General features: G+C 41.3%; 1 protein-coding gene across 2 annotated transcripts in view; it reads right to left on the bottom strand.

Annotated features, from left to right (window-relative positions):
* Positions 1-21,774, bottom strand: part of UNC13C (unc-13 homolog C) — a 425,720-nt gene that overhangs the window by 328,061 nt on the left and 75,885 nt on the right. The gene's annotated exons all lie outside the window — the stretch shown is intronic.

Consider the following 21,774-nt stretch of genomic DNA (forward strand, 5'->3'; position numbering starts at 1 on the left):
ATAATAGCCATTGATGGACCTAACTTCCATGAATTTATGTAGCTCTTTTTTGAACCACGATAAAGTTTTGGTCTTCATAACTTCCTCTGGCAAGGAGTTCCACGGGCCTCTACTTGTTTACAGTATCCCCTGCTACAATATGAATATTCTGTGCACAGTTAAAAGCAAAATTAACATTCTAGCAGCTGACAGCAGCAGTAATTTTTCACATTTACAAAACATATGTTCTAGTGATCAGACGAAGGACTGAGAGTCAGGACATTTGATCTCTTCCTAGCTCTCCCCCTGAGAAGTCTAAGGAAACCATTAAGCAAAGCTACATTAAGCCAACCGACTAACTTTAGTGCCCCAGTTTACCCATTTGTATAGCAAGTACTGTATTACGGAGTGGTTTAGGGCTTAATCAATCACATTGGTAAAACTCTGGGACTTTGAGAACCTACATACGAAGACATGTTTATATGCAAACTGTTGTCAGTCACACAGTACAACGCTATAAAGGATTCTAAGTATATGGAATACGATGTTTTCATGTGTTAGCATGGCACTGCAGAAAACAACATCTAATGCCGTAAATAATTCTGACTGCAACTTTTTAATATTGATTTATTGACCATATCATTAGTATCTGGAACATTTTCTTCTGCTCAGTTTGATTTCTGTATTCACACAAACACACACATGCACAGCGAGGCTGACAGCCATTGTGGGCCCCTGGGCAAGGTGGGGGGTGGAGGGGCTTGGTTCCGTGCCCCCAGAAGGGGTGAGACCAAGGGCAGAAGGGGAGGGGCCAAGGACAGTCAACCCTTTAGCACCTCTCATATTGCAGCTTGGGGCCTGCCCCCTTCCTCACAGCTCCATGGAGCAGCCAAGTACTGCTGCTGCTGCAGTTCAAAGGGGCTCAGAGCTCCAGCCGCTGCCAGAGTAGCAGTAGCCACAGCTCTGGGACCCTTTGAAATGCTGGGTCCTGGGGCACCAGACTCTTTTGCCCCCCACAGCTTCTGTCCCTGTTTGTGCATGCACACCCATACACACCAGAATGTACCTGAAAAATTACAGGAAAAGCACATGGCCACTTCAGGCAAGCAGCAGAAAACGGTGGGCAGAAAGACCACAGAAATAATACACATGGGCTATGTCTACACTAGCCCCATTTACATGGCCATTTCGAAGTTTACTAATGAAGCACTGATATACATATTCAGCACCTCATAAGCATGCAGGCAGCCGCGGCACTTCGAAATTGATGCGGCTCGCCGCCGCGCGGCTTATCCCAACGGGGCTCATTTTCGAAAGGACCCTGCCTACTTTGAAGTCCCCTTATTCCTCTGAGCAGATGGGAATAAGGGGACTTTGAAGTAGGCGGGGTCCTTTCGAAAAGGAGCCCTGTCGGGACGAGCCGTGCAGCGGTGAGCCGCGTCAATTTCTAAGTGCCGCAGCTGCCCGCATGCTAATGAGGCGCTGAATATGTATTTCAGCGCTTCATTAGTAAACTTCGAAATGGCCATTTGCGTGGCCATTTTGAAGTTTGGGGCTAGTGTAGACACGGCCACAGAGTTCTATCCTCCCCAAATAGGGGAAAATGTTAAAAAGCTCAGCAGATGGATGCATCTTCCTTGAGGTGGTTCTATTTTGGGGATGGCTGGCAGGGTATGTCCCATGAAATTATATTACATGAGATCCTCAAAATAGTTGGGCAAATTTATTTTGCACAGGGGCCCAGAGCAACCCCAAAATGTCCCCTGGTCCCTGCTTGGCACTGCCCCAAACCTGAGAGAGAAACAAAGAGAGACGAGAAAGCCCATCTTTGTTCTTTGCAGGGTAAATGATGAATTGCATACACTGCTCACAGGACTAACAGACCCAGTCTTCTTGGGTGATAGTGATATCCACCTCCCCTCTTGCCCCAGGTTCCACAATGGCTGTGGGTCCCACTGTGCGTGTATGTGTTTGTGTGTCAATGTGAAAACTTCTACTGATTTCAATAAGGTCATGATTTCACCTCCCCATTCATTAAGTTCTCTTGACATGAAGAATGCAGACTGCCTAGTACGGGCCCCAAGGATTCTAATTCTTTTTTGAGTGAAATGTATGGTTTGGGTATCCCCCTCCACCTGTGAAATACATGGTAAAACTCAAGGTTCTATACCATCACCCTCAAATTCAACAGGCTTCTGGAAAAAACACAGCAGTATGTTAATGCCATTCATTTCTGAGTCTCATATATTTCAGAATCAGAATGCACCTTCTTTGTCTTTCTGGAGTCTTCCTGATATTGGGATTTGTCAGGAATCTTGGGGCTTTTTCCTGTGTCAATCTAACCAGGTATTTGTGCTCACTCTGGATTTCCTGGACTAACACAAGTAGAAATTATTGCAAATTTTTAGGAGGGTCATGTCATAGGTCCAAGTTTGGACAGCAAGATATTTGTGCTGACTTGTTTGGTTGTGGCCTAATGTGCTTCACATGAATGTGTCTAAGGGACTATATTATTGAGCACAGTAGCCCCTTGAGTTATGTGAGGGTTGCATTCCCACATACCCTGGCATAACTCAAATTTCACCTAAGTCAGGGGCTGCTTTTTTCCCTGGCAGAATGCACATTCTGCAGCTGGAGAAGCAGCAGGAGCACCTGGAACAACTTCTGAAAGGTAAGTCCTGAGGTTGGGTGGGGGGAGGGGCAGTTGGAGAAGGTTAAGCCTGGCAGGTGGGTTGGGGCCATGGGAAGGGGGTAGGGGAGTTAAGCCTGGGGTGGGTTAGGGCTGCAGGGGTGGTGAGGGGGTGGTGAGCTGGGGTCACGTGGCCCTTTGGGGCATGAGCCAGAACCCCACGGGGGGAGTGAGATGGAGCCGGGAGGTGTGGGGGGCGGTTGAACCAGGGCAGCGCGGGGAGGTGGTGAGCCAGAGCCACATGGGGTGGAGATGAACTGGGGTTGGGAGGGTTGAACCGGGGCTGTGCGGGCTCGGGGGCCTCAAACCAGGGCTGGAGGGGAGAAGGATTTTGAGTTGTGCTTAACTCGCGTCACTTTGAGTTAAGTGCAACTTGAAATCGCGCATTTCAAGGGATTACTGTATATTTTCTTACAGCTGCTATTGCATAGAACAAAGTTTTGACCACAGGATGTGTTTAAAATAAAGGATAACAGCCATACGAAAATGCGATGCCAAAGGGCAATTAGAGAAAAACAGGAAAGTCTGCAAAAGATCCTATGCCAAACTAAAGGTAAAAGTGGCTTGGTTAAATATGTTTCATCAGTGCCTGATTAACGGCAGCATATCAAGTAGAAAAGAGAAACAACAACATGAAAATCACAAGGACAGCAAAAGTTATTCCAACTGGCGTTTATGCATGTACATGGATTATTGCACAAGCTACATAATATTTATAATTCTTACTGATAATTGGAAGAGAATTAATGAAAATATAATTTGGATGTGTTAAAATATGGTAAAATTATAAGGGGCTGTCAAATTAGAGTAAGAGAAACCTGCCCGTGTGCCAGGAGAAGGTCACTTATCTTTTTTTGATGTGTCTGGTATTTCTTACTTTAATAGCTTTTGGTTCAAATAAACATATTAAATTAATGAGCTGGGAGTGAGTGCGTGGCATTCTTACTCAACAAAGCCACAATCAGGCCTTCTGTAAAATAGGGTGGATGTGTAACTAATGCTGAAATGAAGTGTAGCTCAAAAGAATGGGCAGGTGCATGTGAATGACAAATTAATTCTGGGCTCTTTCTGTGAATACCAAATTAATCTGCAATTATTGGAAACTTAAAATAAAGGAGGCCTCTAATCTTGTAGGACAAGATTGATTTGTTCTGAAACCTCATCAAAGTGAATGGACATCAAAATTTTTTTCAAATATAAGACTAAGGTGCTCTAGTTTGGGGGATGGGAACTGTCCTTTCCTGGTAGACCCTAGTTTTTCACTTGAACTTGAATAAAAATTCTAAGAATAGTCTAAAGACATATATGTTTGTTACCAATCATTCACCAAGGATTATTTAATTTCTTTTCTCATAACTGGTTTTCAAATATGCCAATGAGCATTCTATGCCCCTACTGCACAGAACACATTGGCTATGTCTACACTAACACAAATCTTTGAAATTGCCATGTAAATGGCTATTTTGAGGATTACTAATGAGGCACTTAAATGCATATTCAGCGCCTCATTAGCATGCCGCCAGCCACAGCTCTTCGACATTGCTGCATTTCGCTCCCACGTGGCTTGTCCAGATGGGGGTCTTTTTCAAAAGGACCCTGGGAACTTCAAAATTCTGATGATAGGAATAAGGGGATTTCAAAGTTGGTTTGGTCCTTGGATAAGCCGCGTGGGAGCGAAACATGGCAATTTCAAAGAGGTGCAGCTGGCGGCATGCTAATGAGGAGCTGAATATGCATTTCAGCACCTCATTAGTAATCTTCAAAATGGCCATTTGCATGGCCATTTCGAGGATTTGTGCTAGTGTAGACCCAGCCGTTGTGTAATTTTCAAGAAATACATGGTTGAACATCTCTAGTCCTGCTCTCTCTCATCCAGCAACATCCATAATCTGGCATGATTTTAGTCAGCTGGATGACCACTTATCACAGGTATGACCAAGTTTCCCATAGTCCCATTAAGGTTGTTTACAACCACCCCTCCTGGGTCTCAATGTTGTCTGCTGTTATTTAGCTCTAATTTACCCCTAAATATCTTCTAAGAGCCTGGTAAGCAGTGGACATGTTGGTAACACTGCTGTACAATATTGACTTCCTGTGGTCCTGCAAACCTTCTCATTTGGTGCTGGTCAGGTTCCAAGGGTGCCGGATTAGAGAGGTTCAACCTTTAGTAAAATCAAATGCGATTCCCCTAACAGGGGAGCAGTGATCTTGCCAGAGCCAGATTTACTTTTGTGTGTTTAGGTTTATTTGTGTACAGGTAAGTTCCAGCTACAACTACCAAATATTCAAGATTTGCATGCCCTGCGAGCACAAGCCCCACTGCTTCTGAAAACCATCTATCCTAAAGTGAAAAAGAGCTTCTTCAGTAAAGATGCTAGCAGATATTTTATTGAGTGCTGGTCTAGGGAGCTTCTGGGGAGACAAGAGGCCAGTGGGACTTTTGGATGAATGAATGAAATGCATCCTATTTAACCTTGCAAACGATTTAACCCACTGAGATCTTATCTACTGCATACTAAGAAGTCTTACACATTCAGATAGACTACTGTGTTACAGGAAATATGCCCGCGGGCCACACTCATGAACTTTAGTTTTATAACAAATACTCACAGTGCATTAACTGGATTAACAATGTCAATGCTACCCACAAATATGTATATGCAGGCCTGACAAGAACAGAACCATTGCTTCACTTCTGCAAACATGGCCCCTACTTTATTAGCTCTCTTTCCTTCATCACGTGACTGTCATTTGACCTCTCCATCCTTGTGTAATTGTGCAGCTTCCCTCAGCACTCACCTGGACAACTACTATATACCTACAGGACACATAAAAATCCACTTCTCTCTCCTTCTATGCTACCTTCATAATTTCTTCTTCTGCTTCTGGGGAAGTTGACTTCACTGTCTATTAGTTCATGAATTAATGTGGGATTTTTCCCTCTTACACATGCTATACCTCCCATTCCCCTTCTCCCTATCATTGATCATACCTTTAAAACATATAAATTAGCTACTCAACTCCTTTTGATGATGCCTGGCTGCCTCTGCATGACTCCCTCTCTACCAGGGCTGTCTGCTCCCCACAGAACTTCAAGGGCTCAGGGACAGGAGAATAATTCCATATACTTTGGTACTGTCCAGAGCTCAGAGAGAGATCCCCTGTATGTGTGTCCACTTTGAAATATCAGAATGTCTATTGACCAGTAACTCAACAAACATTCTGTAGTCAACTGGGATTCTTTCATTACCTAACCTTTTTATTCGACATCTTTTCCCCCTCAAGTCTCTCACCCAACTTGACCAAACAGTCACAGAGTCCAGAACTTCTGAGAGAGAGTAAAGCAGGTAGGGTCCTATGCCCCAAAATCCAGACTCCAGAGGGAAAGTTGAATGGGAGGGACATCAAATTAGATCCCATTGAGTCCCCCTTCAGAAGGCAGTAGTCACAGTTGGTGTTTATTCTTTATTCCTTGGAAAAAGTTCCATATCTTAAGGAGCCATTCCTGCATAGGAATTCTATGAAGAACTCCAGCCAACATGGTATTCCTGGAAGGTGGGAGTTGCAGGTCTTGTATCCAAAATTCTTGCTCTAAGAGTTGGCATGAAGTATAGCTAGATCTGTGAAATGTTGTGGAAGCAGAAGAATAGTAGATACAAGGCAACAAGGTGAATAACTGGTAGATCCTCACCTGGTGTAAACTGTGAATGGAGATAAGACAATGTATACTGGCAGAAGATCTGCCTCTAAAATTCTAGAAAGTCTTTCTGTATCAAGGAATTTTTTTCTATAGCTGTAAGTATCATGGGACAATTCCCAAAGAGGAAAAATATGTATATAATAGCCTGAAAACACTTAAGTCATTGCCACTGAGCCAGGATTTCAAGTAATATCAAGGGAGTCACTAACCATCAAAGTTAATACTCGAAAGTAATGGTCAGAAAATACAGTTAAGGACTCAAATCCTATAGTCGGCATTACTAAAATGAATCATTCACCAAAGCTGTCAGATAACAAAACTCAAAAGTCAGATGGCTGTTGGACATTTGAATCTGTTGACACAGGCAAAAATCCCATAGAGAAAAATGATAATCTCCCTGCCCACCTCATAGTACACAAAGCCCCTGTGAGGATTAGTCTTTACATGGTAACAGCCAACAGATGTTCAATGCTCCCATAACAGGCCCAGAGCCAGACTCTAAAATCATTTTCCCCTGTAAATCCGAATAATTGTATTGATTTCAGTGAAGATAACTTGGATTTGCACTTGTACGGATGAAATCAGTATCTGGCCCTAAAAATCTAAGTGTCTAATCCAAAGAAAGCATAATTAAATCCATACATCTTTTCCTAGGTGTCAACAAATTTGGGATCAGACCCTCAAAGAAGTTCACCAAGCTCTAACTACTTCAATATTCCATACTGTATGAACTTTTAATTTCCATGGAAAAGACTCTTAAAGATATTGCAGGCTACATCTACACCAGAGAGATCTTGTGAAAGAAGCTCTTCTCGAAGATCTCTTTCGATAAATCTTCTTTCAAAAGAGTGTGCCCACACACAAAAATAGGAGATCAAAAGAGTGATCTGCTCTTTCAAAAGGGAGCATCCACACAGTCCCTGGTCTTTCAAAGGAACAGGCCAGGGATCGAAAATGAAGAGTGTTCTTTCGAAAGAAGGGCCTGGTGGAGCATTTACATGCATTTTCTTTAGAAAGAAGCTTTTGAAAGGGGGCACTCTTCCTTAAATGGGAAAAAAGAGTGATTTCGAAAGGAGAACTGCATTCTTTCGACTGACTTTCTAAAGAATGCTTTTTGTGTGTAGGCACTCCAGGGGCTCTTTGAAAGAGCCCCCTTCTTTTGAAAAATCTTTCAAAAGAACTTGCTAGTATGGACACAGCCTCACTGTAAGTTTTATTTTCTTTTTAGACTCTTCCTTATGGCTCTAAAAAGTGATATGATGAAAGGCTAGTGCAATCAGTATGGTTACTGATGCTTCTTGGAAGCTCTGACTGTTAATGGTTTCTCTCATTTTTCTACTCCCTTTCACCCCCATTATATTTTTTAAACACTGATGTTTCTCTTTCTCTTGAAATTGAAAGGGGAAACAAAATAGATAAGGTTGCTTCTGCCCCTACCAGGGACTGCTACACAAGGAGGGAGAGGGGAAACTGGACCAGCGAAGGTCACCTCTCCCTCCAGCATTCCCCTGCATCCAGAACTGAGCAGAGGAGACACACACAAACAGGAGACTCTAGCTAGTAAAGGCTGAAGCAGCCAAAGCAGGGATCTTTGGTCTTATGGGAAATTTACACTATTGACTGGATTTTCTATGTCCTGTTTTGACAGACTGTTTGCTTCAAATTGTCCCCCTCCCATGAGCCTCTTCATCTCAGCGTCACTCCTGCCCTCTCCCCTCATTACTTTATGTTATCACCACCTAACTCTTTCTTATAGAAAGGCACACACACATTTTATAATTAATATGACATTTACTGTCACCACGTGTGTTTGTATATGTAGGATACACCCCTGCCCTCACCCAGCATGGCTATGTCTAATGGGCGAGTCACTTTCAAAATAATTTACAGAATAATTTAGATGGTTTGTACTTGGTGTCCTCCAAACAGCCCAGAGTTCAGAATAAGTGACTACTCTGAAAGTTTCATGATGAGGCGTAGTGCAATCTGAATGCCATGCCCAAAATAGCAATCATTGTGTAGACATAACCTATATGTCAGCTCTGTTTAGAGTATAAGCACTTTAGGACATGTCGTTCAGTCTATGTCTGTACAACATGCATCATAATGGTATCTTGGTCCACACACAAGGTCCTAGGTTGTTTGGTGATACAAATAACCGACAACAATAGGTAAATGATGTCTTTTCACAGCTTTAAGTTTAATCTAATTGTGATCACCTACACAGCTGTTGATCTGTGGAAACCTGATGGCCTACTGGGGTTGGAGCTGCAAACAGAAGTGTTTGTGAAGGATATCTTGCTATCTCCTCTCCAGAAATACTTGTTTAGCTATATCACATTATGGCTGTTTTCACATACCAGAGATTGTGCTGAGTATAAAGACATAATCACAAAGCCCTTCTTCCCTAGCCAACTGGCTGTCAGCAACCTGAAGGTAGCCTGCACACCCCCAGAAAATCTCAAAAAAACCCAAACAAACACAAAGCTGTGATCAAAAGCAGGGAGAGAACGAAGCATTTATCAAAATGTTCCAATGACTGGAGAGGAAAAAAGTCACCACAACTCCAAGCAGTTTTTCACCCTCTAAAACCAGGACACATCTGAAGAGATTTAGTAAAGCCAAAAGATGGGAGGAAAAATCCTGGAAGTTAAGAATGAAAATAAGATCACCAGCAGCCACATATGTGGATTCTCTCATTGTGGCTATGACTAGCTCTGCTCTGTATTTTCTTCCCAGCTTCTGTAGAAGGACAACCTCTCTCTCTGAACAAGTCAGCAAGGTATGGCAGGTATTTTCAGACCAACTGGGCTGACATGCTTATCACAATAAGTACCACAGCCCTTTTAATCAGAGATCTTAGGATATAAATAGGCCAGGACTACATACACATATGTAAGATTATTAAAAGATGAAAGTGTTTACCGTTCTGTTGTCATTTGGATAACTGCTGTTATTATTTATATTGTCATATTTATTCCTCACATTGCAGTTTGTGTGACTTGGAAGTTCACCATCTTGTTTTGCTTTTGCTATAACTATATTCATAATTTTTTTGTTTTTCAATTCACAAATTCCTGGCTTTGAGCCCAACAGCCATCAGCCATTCCTTCTGGCAAAGTGGCTATCTAACTTCCTCTTCCAAATGAGCTCTCCCAGTTTATCATGCTTGCATGGCTTCTGACACTTTCATGGCACATGTACAGTAATGTAGACACAGCAATTAATATAGTATGTTACCGTGACTATCAGGTGAAAGCTCAGGCGACAATATCTACCTGTCCCAAATACAGGACTGGAAGTTATGGGGGCGCGGGAGGCTGCTCTGGGCTCCTCTAAGCCCCAGGGAGCTGGGAAGGAGGCGACAGCTGCCGGCCTTCCCCCAGAGCCTCAGGGAAGTGGGAGCCCTGGGAAGTAGCAGCCAGCGGTGATCCCCCGGAGTCCCAGGGAAGCAGCAGCTGCCCACGCTCCCTGTGCTTCCCTGAAGCTCAGGAGACTCCTGCCAGCAGGTGCGCCTGCACTGCTGCTGGCGGAAAAGGTCAGTGGAGGGGACGGCCCAAATACAGGACAATTAGTCCCTTTTAAAAAATAAGTCGGGGCACCTTTTTGGCATCCCAGATATGGGACCTTCCTGTCCAATACAGGATGGATGGTCACCCTAGTAAAAGCAGGCTTAAACAATTAACTTTAAAGGGACAAAAAGCAATCTTTGGTGATCACCCATAAACTTTTAACCATTAGCTTTAGCTAAAGAGTAAAACTGGCACTTCCCTAAACAATTTGAACCTCTCTAGTCTGGCATCCTCTGGACTTCATCAGTGCAGAATAAATTTGCCAGACCATGGGAGGTGAACATTGTCTAGTAGCATTACCAACATTTTCACTGCTTAGTGGGCTCTTAGAAGAAATTTAGGGGTAAATTAGTGCTAAATAACAGCACAGAACAAAGAGACCCAGGACTGGTGGCTGTAAACAAACTTTATGAGACCATGGTAAACTTGACCATACCATGTGGTCATCTGGCAAACTAAAATCATGCTGGATTACGGATGTTGCGGATGAGAAAGTTTTGGATTACAGGAGTTCAGCCTGTACTTGTTTACAGAAGGTAAAGTTATTCAAGAGATACACTAAACCGTGATCATTTGTAAGGACGCTTACAATATTTTCTTATGCCCTCCAGTGATAAAAAAGGCAACTGATGAAACATTTTGTCTTTAGAAAGAATAGACAAAAGAAACCAACAGTGACATAATATAATATAATGGAGATACATATCTCATAGAACTGGAAGGGACCTGGGGAGGTCATGTAGTCCAGACCCCTGCCCTCTTGGCAGGACCAAGCACCATCCCTGACCGATTTTTTTTTTATCTATTTGCTCTAAACACTAAATGGTCTCCTCAAGGATTGAACTCCGAACCTGGCGCTGTGTCTACACTACGAAAATAACTTTGAAGTAGAGTGTCTATGCACACCCAACTTCAAAGTTAAACTTCAAAGTAGAGCACTACTCCATTCCTGGAGTAACTTTGAAGTAAGGGAAAATGTGTGTAGACTCTCAGCAGACTACTTTGATGTACTATCTAACTTTGAAGTTAACTTTCAAGTTAGTTCCTAGTGTAGACACTCCCTGGGTTTAGCAGGCCAATGCTCAAAAGACTGAACTATTCCTCCTCATAAACATATTAAGGAAACTTCAAAAGTTGCTTGGATGTAGACTACAGCATACCCCTTAAGCCCTGCATTTAAAAAAATCTGAAAATAAGGAGCAGTTACAGTTCTTTTAACATTTCGCTACATCTGACAATAGTTTATGAAAGACTTTTTGAAACAAACTAGTTGAGTAGTTGATTACATGGTTATATTCCTACAATACAATGAACCTTGATGATTTATAGACTATGCTGTGAATAACTGGTGGCCTCTTAGGGTTCAAATCATGTTATTTAATAGGCTAATTGGTAACTGTCACCTTTAAAGAATGCTGGCATTCATTCTCCTTCCACAGGATGACAGAACCTACATGAAAGTTTCTTAATGGAGCCCTAGATAAATATATTTTAAAGAGAATTAAAGCTGTGATCTATAAGTGAATTTTGAAGGTCACATATTAAATGGAAGGGGCAATATTTTAATAATCCACACATCTCCAAATTTCCTTTTAACTTCCTATTATCAAATGGAAACAAATCACTGTTCATTGAGTAGTGCTTAACCAACGAAAGAAAAAGACACAGTCTTTCTGTTTTTTCCCCTCTCTTCTGCACCCATGCTCCAAATAAAAACCCTGCAAACTTTCTTCTTCCTCAGAAAAGCAAACCTGTTCTTGAGACTTTGGTTTGCAAGGGCCCCGAAAGCTTTCTTGGCTTGTGTTTTGTATAACCACCACATTTATTTTTAATCCTTTAAAATGATTGAAAAGTTATAGCTTCAAATCCTAATAGCTAAAGATTCCAAAGATTGGTAATACGAAAGCTCAGGAGGCAGTAATAACATTTGTGAGAGGCATTGATACAGATTTTAATTGAGTTAAACCTGGAAATACCACCCAGGGTCTTTTTTTCACTTGGGCTAAGAAACTCCTAGTTAATCAAGACAGTAAAGAGTAGCAATGGGCTATCTAACAAGCACAGAAAAATATAACTAGATTCTTTTTTATTGTCAGAGGCATCTGCTGCTAATTTGGAGATGTTACAAAGCAGGCTGCTATATATATCCCTGTGACAAACTGGACAGCTTTTGAATTCATTGCACTTTTATGCACTTTTCACCATATCACCTACACTTTAACCATTGATGTCTCTGTTACCTGCGACTATTTCTAACAGCCAGAACTTCTGAACCACTTCAAAACAACTGCCGTTAAGCACTGTGTGAGAGAAAGGGCAACCTGGTGGAAGACCTACCTTTGCTCCTCTTTGCATATCTCTTATGATACTTTAAACCTGTGAAAACATTCATTGTCCAGTGATAACAGTAAAGAGTCACAGAAAGCATCTTTCTTCTAACAAGGAACTTGATCAGAATACGGAAAGCAGTGTTATCCTAAGAACTACTGTCTCTTGTGGTTTTTCAGTCTAGCATTTCTGCCTAGCAGATTTCAGAGCCATGCTGCCCAGCAACTTAGAACAATGTCTAACAGGGATGATATAGATGGTGCTTGGTCCTGCCTTGAGGGCAGGGACTGGACTTGATGACCTCTTGAGGTTCCTTCCATTTCTACTGCGCTATGAATCTATTTTTCTCATGGGCTTAGCGCACACTAAAGGGTGGTGCACTCCCTCCTCTGAATGGAAGGGAGCATATAAACGGGTATGCAGGGGAAGCAAATGCACTCCAGTTCTGCTCCCCAGTAGGTAGGGTAGCAGAAGCCATTGCTCTGGCTACTAAATGATTCTTCTGAGGAGCAACTCAGAACCAGCCACTGACCCGCTCAAGAAGGGGAGGAGGGCTGCAATTTTGATAAGCCTTTATGGAAGCCTTATGTGGATTAACCACTATCTAGTTTGGAGAAATTCTTGTTGAACATTCCTGTATCTTTCCAAAAGGCTATCAAATAAATAGTTCATTTCAAAACACATTAGCAGCTCTGTGTATTTGCCTTCATTAAACAGTGAAATAATGATAAAATGTGTAACAAAATACTATCCCTGATTCTTGTGTGGGAAGAACATGTACTTCCATAACTACCAGGGAGAATTTAAAGATAAAGTATTCCTATGCCTGCTGAGTTTGTCTAGCTTTGATGCCAGATATGTCATCTTCCACCTCTACTTTTTATCTTGCCTCTCTTTTGGATGAGGATTTGATGCATGTGCTTGTTACACTGTAATGCTCTGAACTGGGATTTGGAGGTGGAAGCAGTGGAAGAGTTCCAGTCTGTGCATAGCCCAACTGCATGCCATCAAATCCATAACTGCTCATGCACCAAAGCTGTCAACAACTCCCGATCTGCTTTCAATGGCACAAGCAACTTTGTGCATGTGGTTTTCCATTTTTGAGGGAGAACACATGGCCCTCAAACCTTAAATATTCCACCAGTAGCCCCATTTGCTATGAATGGTGATGTGGAGCCAGATTCTTGCAGTTATTTGCTGCCCTGGGTTAGGGTTAGGGTTCAAGCGGTAGCACCAGAAAGCACTGGGTTCCACAAACCATTTTGCCTTGCAGATACCAGGGCTGACAGCCACTGTGGGTCCAGTGGCAGGGTGTGGGTGCCCCGGCTCCAGCCCCTCTCCCAAAAGGAGCAAGTCCTGAGGCAGGAGGGGCAGGACTTGAGTCAGCCAGCCTTCAGTGTCACCTGGACTACAGTGCATACACCCCCGCAAGCCTTCAGAGCTGTGTGGAGTGCCCAGCATAGTGCTCCAGTGCTGATTCAAAGTGGCCTGAGGCTCCAGCCACTGCCCCAGTAGCCACAGTGACAGCCAGGAGCCCGGGATCCCTTTGAATTGCCAGGCCCTGGGGGCAACTGCCACTTTGCCTCTCCCTCCTCCCCTCTCCCCATTGGAGACTTTGCTCACAGAGCTCCCCAGCACAGAGGGTAGAACACCTGCTGAGCCATCCCTTTGGAGGGAGCAGCAGGGAATCTCTTCCATGGATGGCCACCTCTGCCTACTAGTGTTTGCTGGGGTTAGCCAATCCCCTACCCCATCTTTCCTGTAATCCTTTTAGAGTAGTTTGCAGCGTGTTGGCCATTAGCAGGGAATTGTCACTGTACTTTCCTACAGTCACAGGCATCAGCGGGGGATAATGGAATAGAGGCTGATGCTCTGCCCTTCTCTTGTGCATGGATGCAATGGCTACAACACCACCACAAATGGCAAATCATAGTCTGTCCCATGTTGAATCCCACATTTTCCATGGTAATTTTCCTATTAAGCTGTCATTTGGTTTATAAATTATACCATAGTATTCTGATATTTATAGTTGTTTCATATTTAGGGTTGGACCAGTGACCGGCCAGGGTGGGGGGGGAGTTGTTCACCTATATGCCTTAACCTTGTCAATATAGAGAAGGTGGTAAAGATCTCCCATCCAGCTGCTGCACAATAACTTCACATTGGTGGTAACGAGAATAAGGAAAATGAGAATGAGGGGAAAATGCAGGTAAGCCTATTTTATTCTTTAGTGAAGAGAATACTATTATAATCTTGCTGCATTAACTCAAAGTACTAACCACTGGCATAGACTGGAATGACTCAAATGGGAAATGAGGCTTTTTCAAATTTCAGAATGACTTAGTTTGAAGATCACGTTGATAGCCACTGAAATCTTGTCTTGAAATACTTTAGTGTGTTCCATGGTACATATGCTCATGAACAGTTATCAGAAGGAGAAAAGTGCTCTCCTAAAAAGCTGAGGACAGGACAGAAAACTAATGAGCTTACATTGGAGCAAGGGAGATTTCAGTTGGACCTGAGGAAAAACTTCATATCTGTCAGCGCTTTTAAAAAGTAGATAAAAAAAGATCAACTAATCCTAACTTACACCAAGGCCAGGGGGAAGAGGAAGTGCGTACCAAATTTGGTGGTCCCAGCTCTTACAGTTTATGAGGAGTTTTGAACAAATGGACTCCAAAGCAAAGACAGATGCACTCTAAAACTCTCTATATTTTTAAATATAGAAAGAGATTTAAAAGAGCTACTCTATTTCTATATGTAAACAGGAACATATGAAGTGAAATCAGTCCCTAACTGAGCTCGTTTTTCCAGGTTTCTTAGCTTTGCTGCTAGTTCTTTCTTTCCTACAGTATTTTTTTTTTTTATAAACCTTTACTGAAATACAGCAACATAACGCTGTATGCTGGTCTGCAACCACATGGTGTGTCTCATGACTTCACTTGCTTACTGTTTAACAATGCAGCATCCACTAGCTGCTCACATGGCTCCAAATGCTGCTCTTAATGGGAGGTTTGTCTGAAATCTGGGCCCAGGGGAAAAAATCAGGCTGTAGCCTCCTCTTTCTTACACCAGTTTTATAAATGTTGAACTGGTCTTATATTTGTGAAGTTACTCCTGATTTATACCACAGAAAGAAGCAAATCAGTCTCCTCAGCATTGGGTCCATTCACTTCAATGGGAGTTGCACATAGAGGGCACTTTGTACTGGTAAAGCAGAAGTTAGTGTAATATTCTTAGCATCTGCATGCCCATAACATTGTTTGTACATAGAAAAATACTTGTTTACTGTACATGCCTGCACACTGCCTGCACTCGGATGTTACATAATTTAAAAACCCACTCATTTCTGTTATCAGTGGAACTACACTTGGAGCAAAGTACTATTAAACATGATGTCTGGCACAGAAGAAGTTTCTGAATATTAGCTCTTGGACAATAAACATCAGTTACATCGTCATGACATTATTAATTCTCAAAAACCATCGTTCTTAAAGGGCATCAACATGACTGATATAATTGTACCTTTATAAGATTCTTGGAAATGAAATATATTTGCTCCATTTTAGCTTGTACATTTCTCCAGCCTTGAATCTTCTTTTCACACAAAGATTTTTAGTTTAATTTCCAATTTTCTTCCCTCACCCCGGGGTGTAAATTCTTTAGAAAGAATCACAGGTGTACTTTAGAGTAGCTTTGTACTACAGTGATATTTAACTAATTTCCAGATCAAAGTAATGATGAAAACATGACAAGCTTTGATAGTTTTATGTTTTTAAATCACTATGTATTGCACATGCCATTTAAGATTACTGGAATATTTAATTTTAAAGTGCTTGCTTGGAATCATGGCCTTTATGGTTATAGGTGTATCTTTTGTGGAGTAATTTTATTTATTGAGTTCAGTAGAATGTTATGAATATAGAATATAAAAAATATTGAGCAGCTTTAATCTTCCATACTGGAGCAGTCATAAAAATCTAACATCACCACTAACCCTCCCAGACTTCAGAAGAAAAACAGAAATTCTCTGATTTAAAAAAATATCATATAAATAGTACAAAACTATCCCAACCAACATTAACCAGATGGTTAGGGATAGATTTATTTGTACTGTGTGTGGGGAAGAGAGGGCTTAATTCTTAGTGGACAAAAGTAAAGATCCTTAGGATTCTCCTAAGGCATCATTGATGATATTGTTCAAATGCCTTCAACTGATGCTTGTATGTTGCCCAGGTTTCATATGTGTACAGTAGCACTGGAACGACCAATGCACGGTATACAAGGAACTTTGCCTTGGAATAGGATGTTTCAGTTCTTGAAAACCCTTTGTCTCAGATGGGTGAAAGCAGAGCTTGCACAATTCATATGATGCTGGATTTCTGCATCAATGCTGACTTTAATGAAAAGATGACTTCCAAGGTATTTTTGCTCTAGAATCTGATGTAGTGGGTCTTATCCATGAAAGCTCATGACCAAATAAATAAAATGGTTAGTCTTTAAGGTGCTAATACAGTGTTTCTTAAATGTTTTGAGATCACGGAACGCCAAACAATAATACTTTTTATGCAGAATGAGTTGTTCATAGAATACAGTTTAAGAAACACTGTGCTATGGAATTGCTTGTGTTTTTATATGACACACAGAAACAAACATTATGGCCTTTGGCAACATAAGATAATGGAATAATGTGACCTAATTACTGAAACAAAAAAGCCTTGACAGGGCCACCTTAAAAATGTCCCAAGTAGCATTAGTGCAATCCCAAGTAGCAATAAATTAACTTATGTCAGAGGTACTAGGTGGGCTGGAAATAAAAAAATGTTTATGAGCTGCAACTTTATGTATGAAGTTGGGAGAAAAAGCTCTAACATTCTAAAAGAGATTACGGGATTGAATTTACAGCTTTCCTGACCCTGGGTACATTAAAGTGTCACCAAAGAATTACCTACCATTTACTCTGCAAATGAAATTCGGATTAAAGGAGACTTAAAAAGAACTAAAATATCACATTAAGACACTGGAAAAATGAGTCAAATCCCTCAGCTGCAGAATAGATATGATCCTACCTAATTCAACACATACGAGAAGCGGCAATACAAGTTTCAGGACAGGATAAGATGGGTTATACTGAGGAAATATATTAAGTATAAGTATGAAAAGTGAGTGAACAAGAGAGAAAAGAGCACCAAGTATAAAAGGAATTGGTTTATTCTGAAAATTAATTTGAAGAAGATAAATGTGAAACAGTGTTGGGCAATTTAATTTACATCGTGTTTTCCATATGTATTATTATATAAATTTCAGGCCAGCGAATGGGGAGGGAAGGGGGGACAACAGGGGCAATTGTATAGGGGACCAGTGCTTCAAGGGGGCCCAGAGCTCCAGGTCCTTTTGAACTGCCACAGCAGCAATGCTCCATGCAGCTGTGAGGGGCAATATTGGGGAGGGCCACTGATGCAGCCTAGGTGGCATGAAGGACTGACAGCCCTAAGCCATGCCCCTTCCGCCCTTGGTCCCATCCCTTCTGAGGCACAGGGCTCACAGTAGCTGTTGGCCCTGCTGATACATTCAGACATATCCATATGATACCATGGGATTAGATATGTGAATCTTGGATATTTAGAGCATGTTAAGACAGACCTAATTACAGGCTGACGTAGATCAGGAGGGCATGATGCAAAGGTGGTTTGGGTTCCTTTGATCCTACAACTGGAGAATTCTGGACTAGGTTCCAAGGAATAGCTTAGAGCTGAATTTCAGGTTCTCTAAATTTTGCCAGCTGCATAATGGACCTGCAGGTCCCTTTTCTCTCTTATGCTCTCTAGACTATTACTGGGAGTACAGCTGCCTTACAGGTTATTTTGGGAAAGCTGCACCAAAGCACCAGAGTTTTGGATCCTTCATTTAAAAATAGTCTCTATAATTTTTTTTCAAAATTTTGCAAAAAAATCTAAAATGTAATATGCTAATTTTAAGCTTTTTTGTCACAATGCTGTCATTCTCAGGAAATATGGGTCCTCATTGACACCAGTGTGAATCAGGAGAAATCTGCGGTCAAGGGGCTCTCACTGCTGCACAACTAGTACAAGAGGGGATCTGACCTGGATGTTTACAGGTGTCATGAACATATTGCTTTGGCTGCTGCTTCCTTAGTGCAGTTCTTACAATTTAATAGTACCACCAAAGGATTTTTTGACGTTACCCGAAATGCGACCATTAAGAAATCTGTAAACAGGCAGCCACAATATTACCATAAAGTATTAATGAAATAGGGCCAAATAGGTGATATGGCAAGTGATTTGCATGAGGTTTATAAGAATATATGAGTAAGAGACAAACAGCTCAATTCATCTTCATAAATATAGTTTTCTATGGTGTTCATCAGAAGACTGTCTAAGCATCTAATCATAACATTATCGACACGCTGGCACAGCAACAGAGAGAAAGCCATGCTAGTCTATATCCTATCAAAACAAAAAAGCAGTCCAGTAGCACTTTAAAGACTAACAAAATAGAGAATATTAATTAAAATAGTATTGCAACATCCAGGGTATCCAAATGAAGAGGAGTCCATAATGTATTAAATGTCCCAACAATTCTTTAATGCATCCACTTCTAACAGAGTAGTGCCATCTCAAACCACACTCACCTGCAACTGAACTAGAAAGAAAGGAGAATCTTTTTTTTTTTCATTTTATACCTATGTTTAAAAATTCTAAAACAATGATTTGCAGATTTGGGTATCTCTGTTTTGGTTTCATTTATCTGAGTCCGTTTGTTGTGATTATTCTCATTCAGATTTTTCCAGATACACAAAACAGTAGATTAATTCTACCCTCATAAACCATAAAAATTAAATAACGTTATCCATCTACAAAAAGACATAGATGCTTTCCTCAAGTTGGAAGCTGCTGTTTCTATTTATATTGAGAATATAAATTCTTTCATAAGTCCAGTCAAAAATAGCATTTATTTTAGTCAACAGATTGCCAACAACTCATGAAGTCAAACACTGTCAAGGACATTGAGCCCGATTCTTAAAGTTATTGAAGATGCACATAGGAATCCTCCTGAGATTTCAAAAGTGTCTAGGTGCTTAACTTTCAGTCAAACTCCAACTTTCTTTAAAAATCTGGCCCCTGGACCTTTTTGTGATACTGGTCATCATCCTAGATATAAACTAAAGCTTATGTAACTGAAAGAAACTGATAGGCAAGGAAAGCTGTTGGGTGCTAAATATTTTTGAAAATTAGGCCATTATCTAAATACATTATTTGGAGCTTTATATTAGGCACCTAGTCATGAAAATCTTGGTCACTCTTTATTCCTATGTTCCATAAGAACCCCACCTTCTAAGGGACAAATATTAACCTCTGCAATAACCAGGATGTGCTTTGGAGAATCCACAGAGAATGGGTAGATATATAACAGATTGGTCTACAGAAATGAAGCCACTGTGCACTGGACAGGAAAGATGGAAGGAAATTGTGAGGGAGGCATCGGACACCAATGGGCACTGAGCCCATAGTGGTTGATGATGATGAGGATGATGAAGCTCTGGGGAATCCTCAACATTTTCTTTTCCAGCCCACAGAGCTACTCTTTGGCTTCCAGGTATGTTCTCATCAAAGGCAGTGGGGATTCTAACCACTTCAAGGCTATTTCTACACTAGCCCCAAACTTCGAAATGGCCACGCAAATGGCCATTTCGAAGTTTACTAATGAAGCACTGAAATGCATATTCAGCGCTTCATTAGCATGTGGGCGGCAGTGGCACTTTGAAATTGATGCGCCTCGCTGCTGCGCGGCTCGTCCCGACAGGGCTCCTTTTTGAAAAGACCCCGCCTACTTCGAAGTCCCCTTATTCCCATGAGCTGATGGGAAAAAGGGGACTTCGAAGTAGGCGGGGTCCCTTCGAAAAGGAGCCCCGTCAGGACAAGCCGCGCGGTGGTGAGACACGTCAATTTCGAAGTGTCACGGCCGCCCGCATGCTAATGAAGCACTAAATATGCATTTCAGTGCTTCATTAGTAAACTTCGAAATGGCCATTTGCATGGCCATTTCAAAGTTTGGGGCTAGTGTAGACACGGCCCAACAGAATTAAGATCACACTCCATGAATGATGCACAAAATTGTGAGGGGGGTTCTGAGGAATCTGAAGGCTTCCAGAGTTATTGAAATAGCTGTAATAACTAAAATCTCCAACATGGCTTTGCATTAAAAGAGAGCTGGCTGCTGGAAATTAATGGACCACATTCCTTCATGGGTAACTACACTGAACTCAGTGGAATCAGAAGGGAAATCGAAACAGCTTGTATATGTGTTTCTATGGTAGAAAGATGATGGAATAGTACTGGGTATCAAAATTATTTTGCATTTTTGTTACAAAATAGGCAATGTTTCTCTAACAAGTATTGAAGTGAATGCAAATACCGCTATTTTTTCACTGACATTAATGCACTGACATTAAGCCCTATGACGCATAGCCAATACCGAAACTAATCTTACACCCTGGAATAATGAACCAATACCCTCTAATTAGCATATGAAGATATAATGTTGCACACAGGAATTTAGAAATACACCACCAATGTTACAAAACAGTCTATTACCAGGCTTTATAGAGCCAGCCACAGCAGCGTTTGAATTAAAGTTTCTCTGGTAGCATTTGATGCAATTTATTTTTCTACCACACATTTAATGTACTAGACCAGAAAGCCTTTTTACAGAACAGTCAATCATAAAATAAAGAGTGTGAAGGATTTACAGCAAACTTTGGAGCAAGGCAAATGATTCAAGCAAGTTCTCAATAGTTGTAGAATACAATTAAATGTAATAGCAAGCCCCAGTTAAGGGATGGGGGAAAAGAGGAAGAAATAAGCAGAGAATTCAGCAGTGGAAATGGTGGATATGAAATCAGGGAGGTGAGGGAGAAAGGTTGAAGACAAGGAAGTCAATTTTTAATTGGAATGGAAGTGACTGATAAGCAGGTGAAGGTCATACATAATTATAAAGGCTCAGATAATCTAACTTTCTGGACCAAGAAAGGACTCCAGTCACATTCTTTTGCACCCCTAAAGTTTCATGTTGGTAGTTCTGGAAAGCTGTGCAAGAGGGAACTGTAACAGTGAAAGCTATCTGTCTTAGGGGTTTACACTGCTGCCCATCACTATAGTTTTCTGAGCTCCTCCCACATAAAATCAATATTAATAATTTAGTCCCCAGTGGAATCTGTATGTTTGTCTCCCCTGTGACTTTCAAGTTAAAAACAAGTGACTTGTGCTCTTCTCCTAAAAATAAATTGCTTTTGTCGCTCTGGCCAATCGACTTATAAGTACAGTGCCTCGCATGATATTTTAAAATGTTGTCCCTATGTATGTTAAGAGAAATAAGTGGTTTTTTTTATTTGCTTTAAAATATTTGATAAATATTGACTTTAAAAGGATTTTCAATTCAGTATAAAGGCTACATTGAAACAACATAATATTAATTAAAATAATGTG

The sequence above is a fragment of the Carettochelys insculpta genome, chromosome 12, assembly GCF_033958435.1.
Source record: "Carettochelys insculpta isolate YL-2023 chromosome 12, ASM3395843v1, whole genome shotgun sequence".
Taxonomy (NCBI): domain Eukaryota; kingdom Metazoa; phylum Chordata; order Testudines; family Carettochelyidae; genus Carettochelys; species Carettochelys insculpta.